Source organism: Acomys russatus, chromosome 4 (assembly GCF_903995435.1).
Source record: "Acomys russatus chromosome 4, mAcoRus1.1, whole genome shotgun sequence".
In the NCBI taxonomy this organism is placed as follows: Eukaryota; Metazoa; Chordata; class Mammalia; order Rodentia; family Muridae; genus Acomys; species Acomys russatus.
The window spans coordinates 829,199-843,304 of NC_067140.1; the positions used below are offsets into that span (position 1 = coordinate 829,199).

The 14,106-nt window shown below is 51.8% G+C and overlaps 1 protein-coding gene across 1 annotated transcript in view; it reads left to right on the forward strand.

The window, feature by feature from the left end:
* The window catches only part of Nol4l (nucleolar protein 4 like), a 119,398-nt gene that overhangs the window by 33,231 nt on the left and 72,061 nt on the right, over positions 1 to 14,106 (forward strand). The window lies entirely within an intron of this gene.

Consider the following 14,106-nt stretch of genomic DNA (forward strand, 5'->3'; position numbering starts at 1 on the left):
TAGTGAGTTCTAGGTCACTCTAACTGAAAGTATGACACCCCACCCCAATAAACAAATAGACAAAGAAAGGAAGAATGACTGAATGAGTTTGGATGGTATCATTACCTGTTTAAAATTTCTCTATGGCCACCTGTGACACTGGGAGTAAGGTCAGGGCTTCCAAACACACTAAACACAGCTCCCGTGCTATTCTGCTTATTGCTGTCTATGAGGGCAGCTGCCTTTTGCCCAGGCTGCTTGCCTTTACAGTGACTTGAACAGAGTCTTCGTGGCCACCACACCTGACAGGTGAAAATTTCTCCATCCAGTGACCAGGCTGTAGAATCTGCCTGGTAACACACAGGCCTTCTTTCTGTTGGCACAGTGGTCCAGCCAGATGTCATGTCATCCTCTGTGAAGCCTTCTCCTCCTCAAGGTCACTCCTTCCCATAGCATCTTCAGGCAGCAGAGACACCCCACAGTGGCTCCTGTCAGCTTGGTTCTCCAGCTTTGAGTCCCCACACTCAGTGCAGTTCTCACAGAAGCCACTGGAGGCGGGAGCTGCACTGAGGACAGCTGTCAATCTTGGAGCCTGGATGGTACTAAGTGCCTTAATCTTCAGAACCCCATGGGGTCAGCTCCCCTAAAAGCCCTACTTTAAAGAGAAGCCAGTGGAAGTTTGAAGCGATTTAGTCACGTGCTGGAGGTCACCAGCCAGTCTGCCTGAGCGGGAGTGGTGAGTGAGTACCAGCGATGGCTGACTATATATAGCACCTTTCACATGCCAGGTTGAGCCCTGCACACACATTCCATCCTATCTGGGATGTCCTCTGCACCCCACCTCATGGCTGGGAAACTGAGGTACAAATACCTGGGAAGCCAGTTATACGAAGGCCTGTGCTCCCTGGGACCTGGTCATCCCTACCACACCATGATATATTGAGGCACTGTAGAGTCCTCCCTGGGAGGTCATTAGCACCACAACACCAGGCTAGCCTCCAGCCCTGGGAGGTCATTAGCACCACAACACCAGGCTAGCCTCCAGCCCTGGGAGGTTCTGGCTAGTGGGTGTGTGATGAATTGGGGGAACAGGTAGTTGTGAGATGTGGGGCCTGCCCCAGCCATTCTCCAGCTGTTTCCTGCAACCCAGAGATCCAGGCATCCCTCTCATAGCCACGGTGACCCCCAGCACCCTCTTGCCCAGACAGCCCTAGGGAAGGAGCAGATCCATAAACATGAGGCTCCCCAAGGGCTTGGGAGGGGCACTGGGCGCTGTACAAGTTCTCAATATTATTGCTTTATTGTCATTTAAATGGAGCCTGCCTCAAACAGGCCACCCAGTTCTAGCCACCAGCGCTGGACAAAACCTCCATTGAAAAGCCAATTACAATCACTCCATCTAAATTGTCATGGATTTGTATAGAAAATTACATCTCCATTTAGTCCTGAAGCAACGTCCTGGGCATGGACAGAGGGGAGGCTGGCCCATTTACCTCGCCAGCTCAGCGCCGGTGCCGCAGGCAGAGAGAAAAGCCCAAGCTGCCGGTCTTGGCTAGCCTAGGAACAAAGGCTAGTTTGTGGGGGCCCAAAGAGAAGCTGGGCCTCTAAGGGCGTCTCAAATTCCAGGCCTGGGCCATGGACCCTGCACTGCCAGCTGGTCTCCCCTGCTGGCAGCTCTGGCCAGACAAGCTTCTGACAGCCGGCTGTAGGCAGTCATCAGCCCTGCCACTATCCAAGGGGCCTGGAGCTTGGCTCATGTCCACACTGCCAGGAAATGAAGGAAGTTAGCCTGGGGATCACTGGCCTACGATCTTGAGAGTTTGGGCCATCCGTCCATCCGTCCGTCCGTCCGTCCATTCGTAGCTGTAGCTTAAGGGTCTTCGGGCAGTATGAAAAGCATAGTAGTATAGAAATGAGCTCCACTCTCAGAGTGTCCTGGGTTCCAGTCCAGACTCTGTCCTTAGGAGTCTTTTCAATTCTGAAGTAGTTACTGAGCACCTACTCTGCGCCACAGAACAGAACATGGCCGAAGCTAAGACAAAGTGCTGTCTCTTTGTCCCTAAAACCAAAAGAAGATGTGCTCTTTTGTAAATGACCCAGACTCTGAGGAAATGAACAGAGAGGGGCTGCCTGGGTTTGTAAAAGAGTCGTGTGAGAAGACAGTTCTAAAGGAATAAGCGAGCCGATCATTCCAGGCTGAGGAAACAGTACGTGTGTGTGTGGGGGGGGGGGTGCAGTTGGATTGGCTGGAACAGCAGAGTGCCTCTATGGGCTGTTTCTTGAAGACGTTGTTCATTTATCTGTAATGCATGCACAATGATGATACTATCCCAGCTTTTCTTACTAGGGTTAATCCAGGGCTCTGCCCAGCACACCCGTGCTCACCTTGGGTGCATGTGCATGAAGCTAAGGGCTCTGGTACCATGCACTGAGAGTGAGACTGTCCCATGACTCCATATGGTTGTGTGACTGTGAGGTTATATGTTCATGTATGTAACTATGATACAACCATGTGTTGACAGTCACTTACATTTCCTGTGGCCTTGTCTACACACAGTGCTCTCAGACTGGCTGGGTCGGACTGTGTCCCATGGCCTAAAGATGTCTGTCTAGGCCCAGCGGGACACCTGGCTGGAATGGCTGGCAAGCACAGGAGCTAGGCTAGGCAGGACTGGTGGGTGCAGTAGGTGAGGAGGGCAGAGTCCTCCTCCTCTCCCACCCAGTCCTACCAGGTAGACTGGTCAATGCAAAAACAGCCCTTCCAGTGCCTGCTCTGTGTACAGAAAACAAGTTCTTCTGGTATCAGCTCAAGTTTGGCAGGAAGTGGCTTTTGGGTGGCAGGAAGTTGGATTCAGCTCATATCAGTGCCGGACCGAGGCGGCAGGAGAGCAGTTATCTAGGGTTAAACAGAGTTACCAAGAAGAGGGGCCCCCAACTCCCCATACCTGATAGCACTGAGGGCCAGCCCAGGCCTCCTGGTCATTTGGGAAGAAGATGGTAGAAGGTTGGAAAGAAAAGCTGCTGCCAGTCAAGTGTTGGCTGCATCTAAGACCCAGACAGCCCCTTATCCACCTTTTGGTCCATGCATAAATACAGACTATAATAGGCAGACTTGTCCAAGGTCACCAAAGCAAGGAGTTCACAATTGCCTAAAGGTCATAAAAACCCAAGCAGAGAAACAATGAGGAAAGATGTAACTGGGACAGAGCTGGTGGGAGGCATGCAGAGTGATGGGAGTGTCAGTAGAGACCCATAGTATGCCCACTGTGTGCAAGGCCAGCATATGGACATCACAGCTGACCATGGGGTTCTGAACCCATTTTCCAGATGTGGAGCCAGTAAGACCCAGAGAACTTCACTTATTGAGCCATGCATGGAATCTAGGTCTGATTCCAAAGCATAGGTTTTTTTTTTCAGGTCACTTCCTTGTGCCCAACTTCTGGGGAAACACAGTGGCTATCTACAAAGCAATGCCCCCATCCCATGGGCTGTTCACCTCGATGCCCTGCTGAGGACTTGACCCAGGTGTCCAGTGGCAAGGCAGGGTCAAACCAGAACAGGGAGTGCTTAGCTCTGGCAGTGCAGACAGAGGAAGTCAAGGTCCTGCCCTTGAGCTGGGGCTCAGCTACTGGAATGGGGTTATGTAACTGGCCAGAAACTAAGTTCTCCCAAGGCCCAGCCCTGAATCACCTGTGTCCCCTGACCCCTATCAGAGCCCCTGGCAAGGAGGCTGCTGGTCTTGTTCTGATCCCCAAAGCAGCACCAAGCTGTTCCCTGGCTGAGATGCTGATTTGAAACTCAGTTTGCATGTCGTTTGCACATTACTCAGTGTGTGTCAGAAGGTACGAACATCTCCCTTTCCGGGAGAGGGCTGCCTGTTGGAGGACCCCCTGCCCTCCTCCAGACAGCAAAAATGCCAGCCGGCTAGACAGGAGCTACGCCCTGGCCTCTGACAGCACCCTCCTGCTGCCACCTCCCCCATTCCCTCCCCGAGCCAAATTTAGGCTGCTCTGCTGCTACTGAGAGATGGGGAGAGAAGAGGCAGGAAACCGTGAGATGGAGGCTGCTATGCCAAGGCCCACATAGGGCGGGGCTGCCCCAGGGGTGCTCCGTCCCTGAGCCATAAGCCTAGCCTCCCTCCGTTTTTCCCCTCTGGAATGAAGCCCAGTTGGGGAACACTAAGTTCTGTGCTATAGCCTGGGGTGCTACTGGCTGCCTTGTCCATGATGGAGAAGAGGGGGAGAGAGAGAGAGAGAGAGAGAGAGAGAGAGAGAGAGAGAGAGAGAGAGAGAGAGAGAGAGAGAGAGAGAAGAGGTCATGGCCAGGGCAGTGGGGAAGGGATCAAGTAGCGTCCTCCTGCCCCAGACACTGGCCGCCACTGGGTCCTGAGAGCTGGCTCTGCTTATCTGTACTTCCAGCCTCTCCTTGGCATACCCCCTGATTGTGGGGTTGGGGACTGCAGGTCCAACTGAGTCTGAGGGGACTGACCTCTTCACCCCATGGCTCATGGGTCAGCTTCCTGTTTTGGTTTGTCTTAGTTCCCCCCCCCCAAAAAAAAACAAGGTTGTTCTGTGTAGCCTTGGCTGTCCTGGACTCGCTTTGTAGACCAGGCTGGCCTCAAACTCACAGGGATCCACCTGTCTCTGCCTCCTGAGTGCTGGGATTAAAAGCGTGCGCCACCACGCCTGGCTGCTTCTTGGATTTTTCAGGCTTGTTAACAACACTGGAGACAGAACTTGAGTAGGCCGAGCCAGGAGAACTGGGTAAGATGGGAGCTGGATGGCAGCCACCTCAAATCCATAGGTGGGTTAATAGGCTCCAGTAGTGGGGGCATAGCTCCTGAAGCAAGGCTACCTGGGTTTGAAGGCATCAGTTTTCTGCATCTCTTTCCTCACCTGTAAAGTGGGAGTAATAAATTCCTGGGGTGCTAGAAGGTGAAGTGAGTCAGTCACTGTTGGGCACATAGTAGGTGCAACTCGATGCCAGCCACCAGTGTGATTGTTTTGTCCCCCAGAGCAGTTGGGAGGTCCCAGGATGTGGATGTGAAGGCAAGGTATTACGGCCAAATGGGAGCCATTAGGGTGGGTGTTCAAGTCTGCGTGACCCTGGGCAAATGGCCACACCCCACTGAGCCTTGGGAGAGGAGCAGCGAAGCGCTTACCACGGAGGGACTGGAAGGCTTGGCACAGCGCCTGGCACATAGCGGGCGCTCCCTGAAGGATCCAGTGGTACCGCCCCGCACAAAGGACAGGTGGGCAGCGTAGGGATGGAGGGCGGAGCAGGGCAGGTGTGAGCAGAGCGAGGAGGCTGGGCAGCAGGGAAGGGAGAGGGCGGGCGGGCGCGCGTGCAGCAGGTGCGCGTGGGATGGGCGGGGCCCCGAGCGGGCGTGGTCTCCAGGTGCGCGGGCACGCGCCAGGAGGCGTGTGGCCTGGGCGCAGGGATTGCGTCCCTGTATCTTTAATGGCCCCCTCCTCGCTTCCCCCCGCCCCTTTGTGCACGCCCCCCCCCCCACCACCACCACCAGCCGGGCTGCAGCCGCGGAGCCGTCCCCCCTGCACTGACAGCTGGTATCTAATTACTGTGTGAGAATGGAAAGTCAGGCTGTCCCAGCTCCGGGGAGAGGGGATTAACGTCTCCTGCAGAATACACTTCCTCTGGTGGGTTGCCATGGTTACTCTCATTACCTGCCTGCCCGCGAGGAGCCGCGCGAGCCGCTCCAGCAGGCCCTCCGAAACCGGGCCGGGACACGCACGCGCACGCGTGCGCGCCTGTCTTCCCGCCCCTTTCCTCCGGGAGCGCACGCGCGTGCGCCGTGGGGGGGGAGCGCGAGCGGTCTCACCCCTGCCCCGCCCCCCCGCTCCCCGCCCCTGCAGCTGTCAGCGGCGCGCGCGGCCCGCTAGCCCCTGCGCACGCTGTCAACAGTCATTAGCGCGCGGGCCGCGCCCATCCCCCTCGGTCCCCTAGCCCGGGGTGGGGCCCACACCTGGGGCCCCCTGCTCGTTAGCGCACCCGGGCCGCCCGCCTCGGTCCGGAGGGACCCGCCCGCGGGGCCTGTCGGGCTCAGAGCCTCCCCTTTCTTCCTAGAACCCTTGCAGCGGTCCGGTCCCCATTCCCAGTCCTCGGCTGAGGCTCCTGAGGGAGGCGGGTCCCCAGAGTCTCGGAGGGCGCCCCTCTGCGGTGGTGACGACAGCGGTCATTTATGAATGTCTCAAGAGGGCAGGCATGTTTGTGCTTCTTTTGGGGTTCCCGCAGCCCTCCTGTGAGGTGGTGAAAGCCGTGGTGGATATGGTGTAATTTTACACTTGAGGAAACTGAGGCCCAGCTCCTCCTGGTCTGAGGGCAGGGCCAGATTGTTCTAAGGCTTCTAGGAGTTCCCTTATTGCTCAGATCAGCCAAGCCCCTGCCGCCAGTCTCCGTCTCCCAGGAGAGGCTTCCTCCCTGCCTTTTACCTATTTCCTCAGCCCTTCTCCTTCCCAAAAGGCTTGCTTTGGCCCATTGCTGTACTCCCTCCCCTTCCCCTTCCCTCAAAGGACCACCCCCCACCTCCCCGAGTTAAAGCCAAAAGAAAGGGGGGGGGGCGGAAAAGACGAGCTGAAAAGGAAAAAGCTACTGAAAGTAGCTCGAAGGATGTGGCACCCCTCAGTGTGGTTTGGGGATCTATCTCAGGCACTTCTTCTGTGGCCCTGGGTGTGCATTTCGGTCCTCGGCGTGATTTGAAAGAAGATGGAGGTTCAGCGAAGCAGAAAGGAGGTCTTGGAATATGTGAGGTTGTTCCAGATGGCAGGTGCGACTCGATGGCAGGGCTCCGCACTAACAGTTGGAGATTGAGCACAAGGGTGGAGGAGAGGCAGGTGCCACACTGAGTCCTCAGTGCCTTGCTTATGCATTTATTTATGGAAGGGGGGGGTTCCTCCCACTGCCCGATGCAGGTCTGCAGGCCTGGGGGCCAGAGAATTCTAGTGGGAGCCTTGTTGCGAAGGGATTGCTTGTTTTCAGTTAGGTAATATTTTTCAGTGAGGAGAAATAAAAATACTGTCACTGTTGTATTTGAGCAGAGGGCTTCTCTGCCATCTGACTGCCCCTTCTCCAGGGCTCTGAGAGAGATTTTAGAGGTTTGGGTGATGTTCTTTCGTTCTACCTTTCCGTCTCTGTTTTGAGTGGTTTAAAATCTGTCCGCCTTCCAGCCCTTCGGCCACTCCTCTGCAGGGCTGACTCCTCCCCTTTGATTCTTCTTTTGGTTCCATTCAGGGTTGGAATAAGACCTTGGCAAGAGCCTCTCCTGAAACTTCCCAACGTCAAGTCCTGGCCAAATTGATTAAATGGGGACCAGGCGCTGTCTGATCTGGGAGGAGTGTTGCCTAGGAGCTGTTCCTGTAGTCTCAGACTCTACTGGCTGCCTTAGATAGGATGGAGCAACATCATTGAGTTTGCCTGTGCAATCACCCTCTGAAGTCCCAAACTCTCACACAAGCAGAAGCCAAAGGTTTTCCCCCTGGGGTGTGTGCTGCTGGCTAATGCTGTCCTCTAGCAACAGTCCCGTTGATTTTCATGCCTCGTTAGGAGTTGCATCTGGAATGTACCAAGGGTGCACATTTTAAGGACTTTCTCTATGATCCCTTCCTGTCTTTTAGGAGGCACCCATTGGAGAAATGTCCCTACTATTTAGAGACATCATCTCAACCATGGCCTCCTTGTGGCTGGAAAGCATACTTCCCTATTATAGCGATGATAGTATACTAAAAGATGCCCCGTGACCTGAAACAGTGTTTCTACCTTGATAAATATGTAACTTATTACCAGCCAGCAACTTCAAAGTTGTGGAGATGAGGACATAACTGCCACCCATTAGCAATTGTACTGTGCTTGCTATGAAGGTCAGGGGTCAAGTTAATTGGCTTCTCTTGGATCTGGACAAAATTCCCCCAGAGGGGTTTACCTAAGAGGTGCTCCCAAGGATTGGGATGAGGCCACCTGGCAGGAGCCTGCTTGCTAAGTGGTCTCCAGCCCTGGACATCACAGTCTCCTTTCATTGAGTGCTAAAAGGAAACTGAGGAAGCCAGAAAACACCTGCCAAGACCCCCCTAAAGTAACTTTGCCAGATTTCTTGAAATTATAGCAGTATTGCCTAATAAGAGTCTTCTTCCCCCTACCCTGTTAGGAAAGGTAGTCTTCTCTAGAGATGAAAATATTAACATAGAAGGCCTGGAAGCATAGAACATGGCTGTATATAAGGGGCCGGTGTCCGTTTCACTGCTACTTAACTCCGTGTCTCAATCACAGAGACATCCTAATCAGCATTTCTCAAAATCCTTTGGTAGATAGAAGGCTTTTAAAAAAACCTCAGAGCATAGATTAGGTAGACTGAAGTAGACCATGAAAATATGCATTTTTTGGGTTGGTTTATTTTTTTGTTTTTGTTTTTTGTTTGTTTTTGAGGCAGAGTCTTATGTAGCCTAGGCTAGCCTTGAGTGCCCTAGGCAATCAAGAACTACCTTGAAGTTCTGTTGCTCCTGCCTGTACTCTGTAAGTGCCAGCACCACGGGTGTAAGTCACCATGTACAGTTTATGTGGCGCCAGAGATTTAACCCAGGGCTTTGTGCTTACTAGACAAGCACTCTTCCTACTGAGCCATATCTCCAGCCCCAAACGCCCATTCTTAATGCTGCTTATATAGGACCCAAACTTTGAGGACCAGAGTTCTAAATATTTTCAAATATCAGTTACATGTAAAGTGGACATTTCATGATCACTTCAGTTGCTTGCAACCCAGCTTGTGGGTCAAAACTCAAATGGGCTGGCTTTAAGGGAGTTGGCAATGTCTAAGAAAGTTGGCGCTGGGCGTGGTGGCACGTGCCTTTAATCCCAGCACTCAGGAGGCAGAGGCGGGCGGATCACAGTGAGTTCCAGGACAGCCTGGTCTACAAAGCAAGTCCAGGACAGCCAGGGCTACACAGAGAAACCCTGTCTTGAAAAACAAAACAACAACAACAACAACAAAGTTGGTAGCTCCCTGGTTTTTAAAATAAAAGTTAGGTTAGCTTGGGTCTGGGTGGTTGTTCTGGAGTTGGATGGTTCTAATAGATGGCATATGTTACCATGGCAATGTTCTTCCCTACAGAAGAAGAGCCCTAGTGACCGGGTATTTTTCATGTCTTTCCCTATGAAATGCTGCAGGTTGCTCCATCATTTCCACCTAGCATTTCTGGAAACAGATAGTCAGGAGAGTCCAGGTCCCCTCTGATCCAGTCCTATACGTAAAATGAACTTCTTTTGTCAGTCCAGTGTGCAGCTTGTTTAGAGCAGTGGATTAAATGATGCTGACATGGGTCCTTGGCAGAAGTGGGTTGGCAGGAGCACCCCAAGGCCATGGGGAGGACCCAGTAGCAGAGCACTTCCCTGGTATGTATGTAAAGGCTCTAGGCTCAAAATTCTCAGTACAGGGTTGGGGTGGGAGGATAGACAAGGTTCCCAAGGCTATGGGGATGGCGCTCTGTGTTCTCTTAATTATCGGCTCTCTCCTTATATCCCTGTCTGCATTCCTGGCCCCTCCTGCAGCATTTAGCATAAAGGTCATTACCTTCATGGGTGCAGGGCATGTCACTGTTGTCAGATCTCCTTGTCACCATCTTTCTGGCCACATCGCACTAGAGGACTGTCAACTATGCCTATGAGTTGTGATCTGAGTTATGTTTGTTATAGGCCTTCCCCTACCGAGATTGGAGGATTGCAGGACCCAGGGTTGAAAAGCAGCAATCTGGTTGGTTTGGTTTGGTTTGGTTTATTGTTTTTTTGTTTTGTTTTGTTTTGACAAAGCCGTCCTGTATGGTCCCAGTCTGGAACTGACTATAGCCCTGGCTGGACTTGACCTCCCAAGTACTAGCATTACAGCTGTGTGCCACTACACCTGGCTGAGCAATCCATTTTTAAAGAGGGAGTTACTGATAAATGTTCCCTTGAAGTTTCCTTGGGATAATCTTATGGTCACATTAGGCCAGGTGCAAAGCCACTGCTTACCCGAGTGTGTCTAAGAATAGAGGTGGGAGGCCAGGCCAGGGACGGGACAGACACTGGGTAATATATTTTGCTGTTCTATTTGGGTATAATTGTTTTGACGTGTGTGTGTGTGTGTGTGTGTGTGTGTGTGTGTGTGTTGAGAAATGGTCTCACTTTGTAGCCCTGTCTGGCCTCAAATTCACAAAGATCCACCTGCCTCTGTCCCCAAAGTGTTGGGACTAATAGTGTATACCACCATACCTGACAAACATTAGTTGTTTTTTGAACTCAAAGAAAAACTTATTCCAAGTTTGAGGGCAGCCTTAGCATATCATTTAAGAATTAAAGGACCAGCACTTGGGAGGCAGAGGCCAGCCTGGTCTACAAAGTGAATCCAGGACAGCCAAGGCTACACAGAGAAACGCTGTCTAGAGAAATTTTTGTAAAAAATGGAAGGAGTCTATGCATCTCTTCTGATGGTGGACCGTACCTCATGGGATCCAGTTTGTAACTGACTCAGTGACTCCAGAGGAAGGAGGTGGTCATCTGCTAAGCTTATTAGTAAGCTATGCCTCACACAAATTCTTACCTCCTTTTCTTTTTCGTGTGTGTGCACCTGTGTATGCATGTTGGCATGTGTGTGCAGCTGTGTGTGTGTGTGTTGGCATGTGTGTGCAAGTGGAGGACTGAGGCTCATGTCCTCACTCTATCCTACCTTATTGTATTGTTGGGAGATCTCACTATGTAGACCAGGCTGGTCTTGAACTCAAAGCGATCCACCTGCCTCTGCCTTCTGAGTGCTGGGATTAAAGGCATGCCCCACCACGCCTGGGTGGAAAGCTTATTTCTTGAGGCAGTGTCTCTCAATGAAACCTAGACCTTACTTTCAATATTATTCTCCCGTGCCAGCCTGCTTGTATTTCATAGATCTGAGCTCTAGAATTCTTGCTTACATGGCGAGCACTTCAGCTGTGAACCATCCCTTCACACACATTCTCACTTGATCCTTAGACCTTAGACCTTAGACCTTATACCTTAGATCCTTAGACCTTAGATCCTTAGACCTTAGATCCTTAGATCAGGGCTTTTTTAGGCCCATCTATAGATAAGAAAACAGTATCAAGACGTGAAAAAGAGCCTGGTGGTGGTGTTAGTGCACACAGTCAATCCCAGCTCTCAGGAGGCAGAGGCAGGCACACTTGAGTTGGAGGCCAGCCTGGTCTACAGAGCAAGTTCCAGGGAAGTCAGTGCTTCACCCAGAAACCCTCCCACAAACAACCAAAGGAAAAGAAAAAGTAAAATGAGCCATCCAGGGTTTTTGAGCTGGTGAGAGTCCAAAAGGCTTCACCTCTCTTGTTGTTTTCTTTATCGCTTCCCACCAGATTACATCTTCCTCTTTTGGAATCTGTTTCTGCATGAGAGCCCCATGAGCAGGGAGGCCCAGGTGCCTTTAACTAACTGAACCCATTGCTATTCCCCTGGACCAAGGTGATGACCAAATGTAAAACATGCTTCTTTATACTTTTGACATTGAATTTTTATATTTAATTTTTCAAGATAAGGTTTCTCTGTGTAGCTCAGGCTGTCCTAGAACTCACTTTTTATAACAAACTGGCCTCATGCATGTGGAGGTCAGAGGGCATCTTGCAGGAGTCAGTTGCTTTCTTCCAACATGTGGGTCCCAGGGGTCAAACTCAGGCATCAGGCTTGGTGGCAGGCGTCTTCACCCACTGAGGCAGCTCACTAGCCCCAAATTAACGTTTTTATGGCAGCATCTATTTTATCTTTAACTTTTGCATGTGTGTGCTGTATGTTGCATATACCCACATGCTAACGTGGAGGCTGTCGAAGGGTGTCAGGTGCCCCACTCTGTCACTCTCCACTGTGTGCCCTTGAGACAGGGACTTCACTGAACCCATAGCCAGGCTGGAGACCAACAAGCCCCAGGGAGCCTCCTTTCTCCCCAATACCAACAGCACTGGGCCTCAGGCACTTGGATGACTGTACCTAGCTTTTTAAGTGGGTTCTGGGGACTCAAACTCAAATTCCCGTGCTGTGCAGCAAGAGTTTTAATCTCTGGAGCTATCCACACAGCCTGAAAAATAATAATTTTCAAAATTAAAGATTAGAGTTGGACATAGCGGCTTACACTTTTAATGCCAGCACTCAAGAGAACGAGGCAAGCGGCTCTTTGTGAGCTAGCCTGGTCTACATAGTGAGCTCCAGGCCAGCAAATGCTCTGTTCAAAACAACAAGATAAGTAATAAAGTTTAACAGATCTATAGAAGATGACATGGATCACAATACTCTTAATAGACTTTTTAATAAACTGCACACCTGCATAGCCACACGCAGCCTGAAAACTAAAGGCTCAGTTGTATCTATTCTTGAAGTTCATTTTTGCCACTGTAAGCCTCTAGTTAGATGAGGCTGGAGAGGTGGCTCAGTGGCTGAGAGCACTGGCTGATCTTTCAAAGTGCCTAGGTTTGGTTCCCAGCACTGACATGGTGGCCATTGGTGAGCCTATTAAAGACCACTTAGGGCTTCAGAGGGCTGGGATTCCCTGAGAATTAGGTAAAAGTGAGTGCTGGTGAGTGTGAACCTGAAACGATGTGTAGTTTTATAGCTTATCTCATAAGTGACCATCCAAAAGCTGCAGCTTTGTGCATAGTTGCAGAGCAGTGATGATGGGCCAGCGTGTAGCTTTCCAGCACCCATGCATTGCATATGCACATATGCGCTTACATAGATGCCTGGTGTCTGAGAGGTCCCCACTGAAGCAGGACCTGACTGGTAAGAAGGCTGTATCAGGCTAGTGAGGCCATAGCCCAGGGTGCGGAGACGTTGCCTAGGAGTTCTAGGCTTCATCAGCCCACACGACAGATGCCCCAAGTAGGCCAATGGCAAAAACATTCCCATTCTGCCTGCCATTACTGCATGTCTGTCTCTGTGGCATGCTGGTAAGCCCCATATTCTCCTTAGACTGTCTGAGGGCCTGTGTCCATCCTCTGCCTGTTCCCAGCAGGCCCTTAGCATCACAACCTTCCAGGGCTGTAATGTTCAGCTCTACCGTACACTCAGGGAAATTCAACCACAAAGCACCTTTTTGGGTGGGGGGATACAATGTCTCTTTTCTTATGTAGCCCTGGATATTTAACTTGCTAAATGTAGACCAGGCTGCCCTCACACAGAGATCTACATGCAAGCACGCACTACCACGCCCACTCCAAAGTATTTCTTAATGACAGTGTTTATGGAAATAGCCCTGCCTCCCAGGCTTGGTACACAGTGCTGCTGCCATGTCTCATTTTGTCCTCACAGAAGTCTGTGGGCAGTAGAGTGCTTTATTCCCCTTTCATAGATGAAGGGCATGAGGCTCAAGGCAACATGACAACTCCTTAGGACCACACAGCACCTACATGGTGAAGCAGAGTGTGTCCAAACCACTTTGCTCGGCCCCAGCTAGCCAGCTACCTGCTCAGCAGCAGTTGTTCACCAGGCATTTTTCTTGGTGTGGGCCAGCAGATGAGTTCCACCTCTGCACAGGATGCAGGGCAGGATGAGCCTGCAACCTCTGGGGAAGAATTATCCTGGAGTTGCATCTCTGGGTGTGACGTCCACCCTTCTCCCACACTATTTGTTCTAGATCTCTGAAGCGCCCCCTAGAGCCTTCCCAACCTGCGCATAGGGAGATGGTGACTGAGGCTGAGGTACCTCATACTCTGTGGACCAGGAAACACCTCCATGGAGCCCTGGCCTCTACTAGAGCTTTGGCCTCTCCCCTCACCAGGTGTGGGGATGAGGCACAAGTACCTTCCACAGCTGTCAGCCTCCATTTTGGCATACCTTGTTGGGCCAGCTTACAGTCTGGTAAGAGGCTTGGGGCCCATGGCCACATCTGCATGGCCTCCAGCCTGTTTTTCCGTACACCTCCCCACACAAAGAGCCTGGGTGCTGTGGCTGGCGCTCAGCTGCTGGAGTGGGGAAAATGATGACAAGGTTTTTGGAAGGGCCTGGCCAAAGGCAGGAGCCACCCAGGTGATGGGAGCCGGTCCCACCGCCCCTGCCCCCCCCCACCCCCCGGGGACCCCAGCCCAGGACCACAGTGAAAGGTTACTGCTAATTGGCAAGCTT